The sequence below is a fragment of the Ruditapes philippinarum genome, unplaced genomic scaffold (genome assembly GCF_026571515.1).
Source record: "Ruditapes philippinarum isolate M1 unplaced genomic scaffold, ASM2657151v2 ctg7642_1_1_1_1, whole genome shotgun sequence".
NCBI lineage: Eukaryota > Metazoa > Mollusca > Bivalvia > Venerida > Veneridae > Ruditapes > Ruditapes philippinarum.
In genome coordinates, this window is record NW_026855690.1 from 8,040 (window position 1) to 21,634 (window position 13,595).

Below are 13,595 nucleotides of genomic sequence, written 5' to 3' on the forward strand. Positions count from 1 at the left end.
CTCAAAACCTCTTTTGATAAATGGTGTGACATGCACAGTTTGTTTGTATAATGTGTCACGAAACTATTTTGTAATTACTGGTTTACCTCTCAATGTGTGTTGCTGCGACTACAACGCAATTTCAGAAAGCGGTTCATTTGTTCTGTTTTCAAGATCCACTGTAGTTTACCGATTTCATAATTGATATTTTAACTCGAAAATATCACGGACCGAATATGCACACGTGTGACAAATTCGGTTCAACTTACAGTGGATATACCGGAAATAGAAAAAAATATTTCACCTTTTTTTTAAAAAAAATGTTTGATTGAAAAATATTTCATTCGATTTTTCTTTTATCAAACAAGCGCAAAACATATATCATGAGTATCATACTGCAATTACAAACTATTAGTTGAAACATATTTATTTGTGCTCATTTGAGAAATACATTCTTTCAACTTATATCAATCAGTTTAGAGTCCGCTTTCAGGAACTAACCAGTACTGGTGTCAAATGAGGAAACCTAGTCGTGACCCGACTCGGGCTCGAATCCACAACCCTGGGGTTAACAGGCAAACATCTTAGCCATTAGGCTACCACTGCCCCTTATCATTGTATCATCCACACTTTATGATTCATGAGGAAAAATCGCATTTTGCTAGAACTTTAATGGCTCATATGCTGCAACCATGAAAGAGTCAATCGTTAGAATGCATGTTAAAATATGTTGTCAGAGTGGGGCATAAAAGTCGATATTTATTATTCTAAATAATAAATATTAATGTCTAAAATATTTACCACAAATTTTCGACATTTATTGACACATTAGTCATCTTATTCGGTCCGACACTGCTGAAAAGCTTTGAAGTATTCATTTGTTAATCTGGTTAAAATGTTTCCAAACATGTACTGACTGCATGGCGAACAGTGAGAACATTGAAGAGACGGCATGTGTGCCGGCTTGACTTGATTTTCATTGGCCGCATTGCACTGCACAAAAAGATAATCATTGTCTGCCTTTTTGTATAACTAAGGAATTTAATTTAGTTCAGTCAATGTTTATAAAGCCGTTTTTTTTGTAAAACCATAAGTATTATTATATTGTATTAATATTGTTTAAGCCATTTATTTTTAATTTAGATGAGAATTAAGTAATTGGAATAAAATACCTTTCACTTTTTACTTTTAGCATCAAATAGTAAAATCAAAACACAAACATGTTAGCGCAAGCCGCAAAAATACTATGCAAATATATATTCAAATAAACAGTAGCTTTTGTTCTGGTGGTAGATATGATTCAAAAGAAAGACAAATCAGAGATTTCTTTTGGTACTAATGTCTTCTATTGCTGTACATCTGAGGCAGATACTGCAATAATGTTTTTTAAAGCATATCAAATGATAAAACGTTCGTGTCATTACGGTGTCCTATTTCGTCCGCAAAATTTCGCTAGTAACACGCGATAATTATCGCCTTTTTTTAACTTTATGAAAAGTTAATGATAAACATTTTTAGACAGGAAACATATATCTGCGAGTACAACATAATACTAGGAGAAGGTATACACTTCCTCATTTAACAAAATATTTAAGTGATTGAAGTATTGCTTTATTAATTTTAAAGAAAAAATGGTATTTAGTCTTTATGTTTTAACTAACAGTTTCCTTCGATGGGATTACCTACAATTACAAGTATTTCAACTAACTTCCATTAGTATAATGATGTCCACCTTTTCCGTACGTCCTGAACGCATTACAACATAACATCGTGAGATGGAATTATAGTTGTGTCAGACCTTGATTGGCGTCCACGTAAAGAAATCAGATTTTGTGAAAGGGCGACAGCAACTTCTCGAGCCTTTTATAGTTGTTCATAATAAAAGCCGATCATTCCGATCGGTATGAGGGTGCTTGATTATTAATTAGTCGCGATATGTACAATGAATAGCGAACTGGAGAATTTCGCAATGCAAACATTTTCAAATTAATTAACCTTTTCCGTCAATAAATCGCGCTCTTCGGGGTATTTTTATTTATCATTTTGTAGTACACAGTGGGTTATTATGGTATGTTATTTCGAAAGCTGTAAATAGAATGTTGTGTTGATGAACTAAATATTCCGAAAATCTATTTATAGAGGGATGTACTCCTGTCGGTAATTCCCGGTCTCTCCTGGTCTATTTTGACGACCGGCGAATAGTACCACACGTTTATTGTCCGGTCTCTTCCGGTTTTGGAGTAGATGTTTGATATCGTTACAGAACAGAACAAATATTTTACAGATAAATAAGCTTTTTTTCAAGATGAATGTTTGTCACTTAGTTTGGTTACAATAATTAATAAAAATAGATCAACTCTCAAATTTATTGATCATAAACATACAATTCGAAAAAAAAAACTAACAAACAAATCGCATGTTTTATTTTATCTATATGAGATAAAAACAATAAATATGTACAATAATTGAGAAAAAATGTACATTTTTATGGCATTAATATGACACTATCAACTTTGAAACATTTTATTTAATTTGTTATTCGTGTTTAGTAAAGATGCCTAGGAAGTATTCAAAGTTACAAATCAGATTTTATGAATTATTCAATTGATTGATAATTTAAAAAATGATAAAGAAAAATACAAATGTACATGTATATGGTTTAAGAATAAACAATATTATATATTGAAAGTTTAACCCTAATTTACTGACTTTTTCCAGTTAAGTTTTGACTTATAATCGTCAGTCATTATGGCAATTGAATTCTTAAAATAGTAGTAAACGTAAAAACTCAGTATTAAAGTAGTGCATAAAACACAAAAAAGAAAAGAAAACAATATTTATAAAATCTGTTTTTTTTTTTATTAAAAAAGATATTACGATTAGTGTATAATAAACATTTATGCTCAACATGGTAATATAACAAGTGTCATATTGTTTCTAAGTGTGAACAGATAGCTTAAGAGGGGGTCTTCGCTAATAGCGATAACATAATAAGGGACAATTACACAAGTGTGGTGTTGGTCATGCGTTACTCATATGGATTATAAATGATTGTATACATGTATATCCGTTGCTATTAATAACCACGATCATAAAAAATAACAAGTAATATTCTAATTTCTAGCATGCCAATCAAAGTTATAAATAATGAACAATGTCTTTCGTTCGTTCATTCATAAGTGATATACAATACTGGTAAAAACCAATGAACCATTGGACAGTTTATAAGAATATCTTGTTATCATATATCTACTAGTTCATCTGCACCTGCTGCATTTCTTGCTTGTATTTGTTATGTTATGAATGTTGGACCTGTAACATATTATCACTTTACACATTATGCAGTTATTATTTTCATTTATTTGATGACTTTATATCAATAACAGTTACTGTTGATATGAAAAAAGTTGTCATAAGCGTATTTGGTTTATCTGTGTCATTAATAAAGGACGAAAAACCCGCAAATGATCTTCAGCAGGGTTCCTGGAGCGACAAGAACAAAATAAATATATTTGTTTTGAATATCATTCCACTTTAGCCGTTATCAAAAACGGTAGCCCATACAGAACCTCAACAAAGAATGGCGTGTTTCTAAATTTAAATGTAATGACATTACGACTTATAATAAGATATAAGATTGTCGTCAAAGTGTTCATGTTAACATAGTGGTGTATCACTCACTTGACAGCAAACTACGACGCAGTTTAAATAAATGTGTGAATATTTCGTGCTTTTCACAACAACTGATTTCTTGATTCAAATAAAAGTATTTGGAGAAAAAATAATTGATTAAAGGTAAATATCATATATTTATTTAATATTTAACCGAATTCCAATCGACAAATCAATAAAACATGATTTTCTCTTCTCTTTTATTGTGTGATATATCTAGACTAAAGCACTCGACGAAGAAGAGACGAATGGTGCACTGAGAAATCCTGCCAGAGGGGCATTTGTTCCCATCCGACTTTTTTGTTGTGCATTATGCTTTAAAACTGTTAAATCATATTGTTTGATAAAGATATATTTGCTACCGGAGTATTTTGTAGAGTCAAGTCATTATGACGCTCGAACTCAGCCTTGCGTAACGCTATTGATACAAAGATCATAACTCACATGCTTTTTAAAACGCAAGTTTGCTTTTCGTGAGGCTGTTTCATCTCTCATTGCCCAAAAACATCAATATTCATAAAAATAGAAAGATGTCATTTATGTTCAAAACGCATTATGCATTGCCTCGGGCCACACATTCATAATCGGTTATATAACATTATTTTTTCATTCATGTAGCCAGTTTATAAGTATCTGTAGCAATTGCATAAATGATGATTTCAATATAATTTATGATCAGTTAAAAAAATCAAACACATTTCTTTAGCTTTCGATGTTTTGATTCTTCAGAAAAAAGAAACTGTTATAAAATAACAAATTGCACAAAGTCCGCTTAACTATACTCTAGACGGAACATGGCATTAATGCGGAATTAAAAACTTTGTCAAACAAAAAAAAACCGAATCTTTCAAATAAAACATTGCTACATAAACACAGCAATGTACAATACACAGAAAATATGGATCAAAACATGTTTTTTCTAATAATTTGTTGTTGTTATTATTATTATTATTATTATTATTATTATTATTATTATTATTATTTTGACTAATTTCAAAGAATTGGATCATTTTGTTGAAGAAATTAATATGTATTTACTCGGTTTCTTTTCTAAATTATACTTCGATTATAATATATATTGAGAAACTGTCATTTCCTCTTGCCCGATTTAAATCAACATATGTGAGAGACAATGGTATAACTAGGCAGGGTCAATTATTCAACCCAAAAAATAAGTGTTTGATCTGTAATTTTAGAATTTGGGTCAACGGTTTAATCTTAAATTTCTATTATTTTATTAAACAAATCAAATCAGAACAGTTTGAATATTCCGTTGTTTCCTATGTTTAGTTGTATTAAGCCAATGCTCAGGACAAAAAAATCAGTATAAAATAATACAAGAGGCATTAAACAACTGGAAGTGAAAATTCTTTACCATCAGTTATAAGTAATGTATTTCTAATTCATTTTTAGCTCGACTTTTTTGTTTTGAAAAAAGGAGAGGTATTGTGATTGTCGCGGCGGCGTTGCCGTTGCCGGTGCCGTTGCCGTTCGCAAACTTGTATTTGTACAACAAATATAGTTAAAATTATCAGATTAATACATAACTTAGTGAGGACATCGATATGCGCACATAACGCAACATAAACATTTGGTGGTATTCACCCGAATAAAAGGTGGCATGTATATCCGGTAAAGGGGACGGCTAGTACGGCTTGAACACGGTATACACAAGACCTTTCAGTAGACCACACTTACCTTGACCTTCATCCATAAATGACCTTGACCTTCAAGGCAAAATGTCCAAATGTTGCTTGTTCTTGCTATTATTGGCTGTAACTTTGTTATTTTTGAATGGATTATCTTCAAACTTGTTTATAATAATCTTTAAAGATATCCCTGACAGACCTTGACCTTCACTCATAAATGACCTTGACTTTGAAGGTAAAATTATTTAAATTTTCATTTTTTGGCTATTATTGGCTGTAACTTTGTCATTTTTGAATGGATTGTCTTCAAACTTGAACATACTAAGCTTCAAGGATTATTTTTAAAAATAACCAGATAGACCGTGACTTTCACTTATTATTGACTTCGAAGGTCAAATTATTGAAATTTTCATTGTTTTGGTTGTAACTGGCTGCAACTTTGCTATTATTGAAGGGACCAACATCATATTATAACAGAACATTCTTAAGGACAAGACCTTGTTGTTTATCAAACTCAAATTGACTTGGACTCTTTAATGACATTGACCTTGAAGGTTAAATTACAAATGACTGAGAGAGAAAGAGAGGGAGAGAGCATCAACAACAACAACAATTGCGTGTATCTATTTATAGAATTGCGTATATCTTTTTTATAGAATTGCGTGTATCTTTTTATAGAATTTGTGTATCTTTTTATAAAATTGTGTGTTTCTTTTTTATAAAATTGCGTGTTTATATTTATAGAATTGCGTGTTTCTATTTATAGAATTGCGTGTTTCTATTTATAGAATTGCGTGTTTCTATTTATAGAAGTTTCTGTTTATAGAATTGCGTGTTTCTCTATATAGATTTTTCTAATTATAGAATTGCGTGTTTCTATTTATAGAATTTTCTATTTATAGAATTGCGTATTTCTATTTATAGAATTTTCTATTTATAAACTTGCGTGTTTCTATTTATAGAATTGCGTATTTCTATTTATAGCATTGCGTGTTTTTTTATAGAATTGCGTGTATCTTTTTATAGAATTTGTGTATCTTTTTATAGAATTATGTGTTTCTAGTTTATAGAATTACGTGTTTCTATTTATAGAATTGCGTGTTTCTTTTTATAGAATTGCGTGCTTTTATTTATATATACATGTATATAAATGAGTATCTGTATAATATTACAAAATATATAGATAAAACTAATGTGACAAGACAGACCGATTAAATTCATAAAAAGGAAACGTTTAGATTTGTTCCATCATTTCCTGTTTGCTTTTCGAAAAATTAAAATGTCGAACGTTGCCCCGCCCGGCGGGGGCTCTTGCTTTATTTTATTTTGATTTTAGAATCCGTCATAAACCCTTAAAGGAATGTTTTAAACTAATTGACATTCCATGCCTTATCAATTTTGTCCCCAAGATTTAAGCGAATGTTAATAAATCGACCCGATGTTCAATTTTGCTGCCCTACTCTGCCACGTTTTTTAAACTCTAAATACTTAAGCCCGCTAAGAGCCTTATATTATTATCTATATGGTATAGATCGATATTAAGCCTACACACAATAAAATTTAAACCTTTATGGTTATTGATTTACTTTTCAATCACTCTGCGATTGCATTACAATATAAATTTACTTTAAACTCTTTCAGTATATTTCAGATTTATTTGTTAAGAAATCAATACAGGGGAGAAACATTTTATATAAAGGTACATATTCTTTAATATATATTCTTTTGATGATTTATTTACTACATTCAGTCTATTCAGTCTATTTCTAGGTGCTCGACTCATATCAAGATATCACGTATTTTACAGTTATAGTACATATCGACGATACTGTTAAGTGAAAGCATCAAGTTGCACGTGGCTCAAATACAATGTCAGACGATCCTATTAGGAAAATGTGGTATACTTTTTTGTTTCTTAATTTTTCAAAATAAAATCGCGTATTTATTTGTTTTTTTTTTTATAAATATTTCTATAAACTAAAATGGCTAGCAAAGTCACTCCTATGTTTCATAAAATAAAACTGCACACAGACAAGACAAACACAATCTAAGGTTACATGAACACATATGCAATGTTTGTCTTTATAAATTTGTCATAAGATCAGGAAAATTTCTTTCAGTCCTCCAGAAGAGGAATTGGTTCTCCGAATGAATGCCATGTTCGGCAAAGGCGATTACGATCTTTTGTTCAACAATTGCCAACATTTTTGTACAAAACTGAGATATGGTATTGCCTTTAGCAGACAGGTACGTTATCAATCCCATTTCTATATTACAAACAGAAATGAAACTTGAATAAATGCCTTTAAGTTACATATATACGCATTGCTTGATTAAAACAAAAATATTAAGTAACATAAAGCTACTGTCAACGTCATGCACAGATAGAAATTATATAATCAAACCTGACAGACTTCAACCACTGTCAGAAAGGTATAAAGGAAAATTGGTGACTTAAGTTCTTAGAAGGACAGAAAGCTTAACCCTGGAAATCTCAACTTTAAGTACAGGACGGCAGTTTCACAGTTAATGAAGTACATAATTATTTATTCTCATCATTATTTTGTTCTTTTCAGGCTGAACTGTTAACAAAAGGAACTTTCTTAACACCCGCAGGACACGATTTTACAATCAAAAAGTAGTGTTTTTAGTGTTATTATAAACAAATATGAATATAAAGACAGACTTAATTTGGCTGACAAAAGAAAAGCTTCAAAAAACAAGGATCTTATTGTTATGGCTTGCAGTAAAACCACAATTAATAATACAAGCAAATTTGAAAAACAAGCACAAAATACAGTACTTTTTTTCAATACTGGTTTAAATGTCGTTTTTTTAATAATACATCTGTAGGAACGCAAATGTTACGACCAATAGCAAACATCTTTAAATGCCAACCACACAATGTAGTGCTCATTCCGAATACTGGCTAAAAGTTCTTTTTATTTAATACACCTACAGAAGTTAAAATTTCACAATAAAATACAAGCAGCTTCGAATGCCAGCAAAACAATGCTCTATCTTTACTCAATACTGGCTTCTTTAACAATTTAATTGATACATCTGTAGAAGCCCAAATGCCACCAACAATAACAAGCAGCTTTGAAAACAGTCACTAAATACCGAATTGACTTCAATCCTTATACATTTACACACACTCAAATGCCACAGACTATAACAAGCAACTGCCTTAAAAACCAGCCACAAATCCACATTTATTTAATACTGACATGTGTGCCGATTCTTTTGATAAACATGTAAAAACTCAAATGCCGCGAACAATAACAAGCAGCCTTGACAACCAGCCACAATACGCACAACATTTATTAAACCCGATACATCTGCAAAATCTCAAATGCCGCGGACACTCACAAGCTGCTGCTTTGAAAAACAGTCCATATTTGCACAATTAATTATTATCCAAATTGAATTTATATGACATGCATACAAAATTATTTGTTTCATCTGAAACTCATACGGCAAATTTGCACAAAATTCCTGCAGAATCTTTAGAAAACCAAATGCCGCGTAAAATAACAGACAAGCCTGCATCAAAATGCATAACCTTTACTCAATACTGGATACAATCTGATTTCTTCAATACATCTGTAGAAACTTAAATACCGCGAACAATAACAAGCAGCTGTAAAAACCATCTACAAAATACACAACATCTCCAATACCTGCGGTTTCTATCTCTATCTAGCTGATACATCTGTAAAAACTTAAATTACTGTTGATTGAAAGTAGAGTAATCATGGAAAATACTTTACAGAGGCATATTCTACATTTTTGCAACCAACGTTATTATCCCTCCCTTTAAATATTGTTGATACAGTTTTGTATATTGCTAGTTAATCAAAGTATTATGCTATACACACTGGCTCGTGCTTCTGCAGATGTTAATGCACGAGAATAGTAGCATAAACCCTATACTGTATTCGGTTATCCGCATATAGGATAAATAGATCACAAACTCACACAATTTATCAAACATGTTTCACTTAAATAAGCTTCATTAGTTGATATGATAAATAAGAAATGAAATGACGTAAACGTTTCAAACAAACGTCTACGTTAACAAACGCCACATTAGTTGTGTAAAAGAAACATTGTGAAATTATATCAATTACCTATTTCTGTTTCATACAATAAAATAAATACATTTGAGTATGTATACAAGTATATATAGACGTAATTATCAATCACACTCTAAAATTGTATTAATGGGGTATACTAATGGTCAAATCATCACTTTCCTTTAGTATATTGTATAAATTTAATAAAAGAAGTTGAATATGATCTATCTATTATCTATTCAACTTAGGGCTTATTGTGTTGATAATTAATTCACGTTACAGAAAAAAAAAATCAATGACCATATGAGTACATGACGAATATGTCCTGTATAAATGAAAACATCATAAAACATGCGTTCATAAAGAGAGGTTATTAAATTTTTAAATCATTGACATTAATAATGCATTTGTATCAATTACAAAAATAATAACATAACATATGTTTTATTAGTCTTAAGCACATTAACAGCTCATCGACATTTACATATAATATGACACGTATTTGCAGCATGCGTAATAATTATAATCTTATTTACAGACATTGAAAAAACACATACATTATACACAAAGTACAACGGCTACACACAATAATAAACATCGAGAATGCATATACTTTTTACATTTTTACTTTGTATCAATTACAAAAAAATAATATACAATCATAGATTCAATAAATGGTCATAAATTTGAAAAGTCATTTAATACCGATATGTACTGTCAATGATATGAATGCGTTTGTAAAGAGATTTTAGTATATATATACCTGGAAAATGATTCTAAAATTCATAGAGTACTTTTGCATAGTACTTTTGCATGAAAATCTTTTGGACAAAATGATTCCAATTTTTAGATCCAATATGTCCCTTTCAATATTCTCCCCATAGTATCGTAACTTTATCTATTGACACGCTTATATAAATATAATAGTTCATCTTAAATGTGTCAATATTTAATAATAATTATTATGTAATTCAATTACATCATAGATATTAAATATTACACATAAACCAAGAAACTCATACTCAAGCATTAAAGCACTATCGAACATCAACAATGTCTCAAAATCAAAAGGTAATACATACTCTTTTATGTAAACAGAAAACTTGTTCTGTTCATTACATTTGCATGATATGTAAGCCTATTTTATCCGAATATATTTAAGCAAAGTAAATCTTATATCTTTTACGGGTTAACAAATAAGGCTATATAAAATTGAACAAAGGTAGTGTTTAATTTGCAATAAAAAGGTTTTAAATTGAAAACACAATTTCCTTTCAAATGTATTTGGTATGAAATTGCATGATCAAACTTAACGACAACTGATATATCGCAATCATTGATGTGAATTTTAATTTATTCATATCATGTACAGTTATATAACATCACAACTACAGAACATTAGAGTATTGTCATTTCAAATGATGTTTTGTTTCACATTTCACACTATTTAATTGAACGTCGTAAAAACATCGTGTGCTAATTCATAGCTTTTTTTTTACATTAGTAACTAGTATTTGTTTTGCTTAGAAAGTTTTTAATTGTTTTAAGATATATCGGATTTTAATGTTTCTGTTTTTCCTTTAAGCTAAGACTAAAACTAAAACAAATATTTGATAAAAACATCTACGTTTTTTGTTCTCCAGAGCAAACACGTGCTTTATTTGATCGCTTACAGGTCTTCTGTCGAGCGTCTTGTTTTCTGTTGTTGTTTTTTTGTGGATTGGTAAACTTTTTAAACTCAGTCTTTTTTATTTTAAATTTTGACATTATGTCACAGAAATTATCGTCTTGTGGTTTTCAGTTTTGTCTTTTAATTTGATAAAATCTTGGTCCCTTGGTGGGGAACGAGATAAACAATCCTTTTACATATAATATTGCTGTTTTCTGTTCTTAAAAGGTATATTGTTTGAAAAAGTAATGCCACTAAAGATCTAAAGATATATTGGTCAAACTTTGATAATGTTTACACGGAATAATTCATAGTTATTGTTTGAAGTTGTTTTGAATTGATGAAGAATTGTGTTATGTCCTATTTAAAAAATGAATATAGGAACACTTCTTAAAGAACGTGTGTGTTTGAATTTGATATTATTTTATAGAAATATGTCACATACATGTTGATTAGTGAAAAACATGGCCAGTAGGAGACCATGTCACTTTGTTTTGTATTTACAGCAATCAACGATTTTGTTTTTGATAAATGCATTATGTGTTCGTCATCTTAAGATGTATTGAAATAAAACTAATATTCAAAAGACTTACTTGCAAGACAATAGGATGATTTTGTGCTTGCCTTGTATTTTAAAGTGAAAACGTAGCAAATATTCATAGAAAAAACGGCATCCCGAATGAACTTCCAAAACGACAAACTATCATTTTGTATTGTATTGCGTATCTAAAATGACCTTAACATTTTCTAAATGGTTAGAACACATAGACACAAAAAACATTTTCTTAGAACTATTACTCAGAATTTGAATAATTTTGAGTAACTAACTTTTGTATTTTTTCATCAACTAAGTCTAGGCATACGTATTTGATTTATCAACTTAAAGCTTGACAGAGTGATAGAAAGAAAATGTAGGGGAAGTAAGATCTTCAAGAACAATTACCATCTTTTGTTTAATTTTGGAGTTATAGTCCTTTGTAATATTTCATACTTACATGTCCTTTTTGTCTAAATGTGTTGGATATATCAACTTGAAATTTAACAACTTTGTTTGTCTTAATAGAGATAAGCAAACTGTTAAAGAATATATACACGTTTGTAATTATTACCTTTTGTTGACCATGCCTCAGATTACATCACTTGTCTCTTTGTAAGTATTTTAATCTATCATACTTATTGAGATGTAATATTTATAGATGTCAAAAATATGTTAATGTCTGTATATCTCTAAAAATATCCTATTGTTTTACACAGCTCTCTTTGTTTGTATCACAAAAGCGCCCTGGGGTTCTTAATATTCAGAAGCTTAAATCAAGAAATTTGTATCATTCGTTGATGGGCATATCAATTTAACGACTTTACCTATTTCTATATATGTGTTGTTTTATTTTATTTTACTTTTAAAACCCCAATTTTCTAATTCTTTTACCCATGATATCAGTTTTGTTTGGTTATCATTTGTTTATAGAATTTTATATGCACTGAAGTTGTTTTACACGTGGAAAGCTTAAAATTGTTATCATTTTAACAAATGCTAATGTAACATTTTACTAAGCAAATATTGTATGAAAGAAAAAGAAAAATAATAAAGATTTTTCTACAATCATCGTGTTGTTTTGAATTCTGACTACTGCATACTTATCAAATACATTAATGATCAACAATAACCTCTAAAGGTATTTATTTTTGTCAATATCTAGTGTAGCACAATAAGTTCAGGAAAAGTTAGGAGTAAGGGACAACCACATAAGCGATCAAGTTCAGTGCCAGCCGAGTATCTTACGTTATGTATTTCAAAGTATAGATTTTAACTACCGTAACAATTGACATTTTCACATGAAACGCTGGAAACGATTCATGCTGTTTCATTCATTTTTAAATATGTTGTACGCTCTTATATGACTCCCTTCTCAACGACAAAACAGAAAGAAAATACCGACAATATATGCTAATGGTATGAATACAATTTGTAACCTAAGGACAATAAGTCGATATGGTATGCAAGTAGTGACTCTTCAACCAAAGTTGAAGAATACCCTTGGTTCTGTCATTTGAAAATTGTACTTATCATCTGGGATAGTATTCGTCATTTAGATAAAAAGCTAATTGAAAGTCAAAACGTTTTACGTAGTGTAGCTCTTACCCACAGACATGATTTTAAGTACAAATATTTACAGACATCTTTTAATGAAAAAAAATTATTGCCCTTCTTCATTTTTTATAATGAAATCTAAATGTTTTAAGCTATAATACAGAACAGCTGCTATTGAATACTTTGGGCATTCAAATCATTTTAAAGTTTGACCATTTGCTAATAGCTAAGAGAATCTAAACATCTTGAACTTGAAATTTGTTTATAAATCACTGCCATTTAATTTTAATTTCATTTCTATTTTCTGTAAAAATGATATTGTAAACCGTAAACCAAGATAATATATTTAACGGTTTAACGATTTAAAATATGTTGAAGCAGATAATCTTATCTTCAAAATATGTTTTTGCTTTTAAATTACTCATTTGAATATGCGAATAGGCAAAAGGGGAATC

General features: G+C 29.9%; 1 long non-coding RNA gene across 1 annotated transcript; it reads left to right on the plus strand.

The window, feature by feature from the left end:
* Positions 1-3,634: 3,634 nt before the first annotated feature.
* Positions 3,635-12,593, plus strand: LOC132744107 (uncharacterized). Its single transcript, XR_009627652.1, has 4 exons — positions 3,635-3,774; positions 7,060-7,198; positions 7,421-7,547; positions 7,877-12,593. It is a non-coding gene; the product is annotated as an uncharacterized LOC132744107 (long non-coding RNA).
* The last annotated feature ends 1,002 nt before the right edge of the window (positions 12,594-13,595 follow it).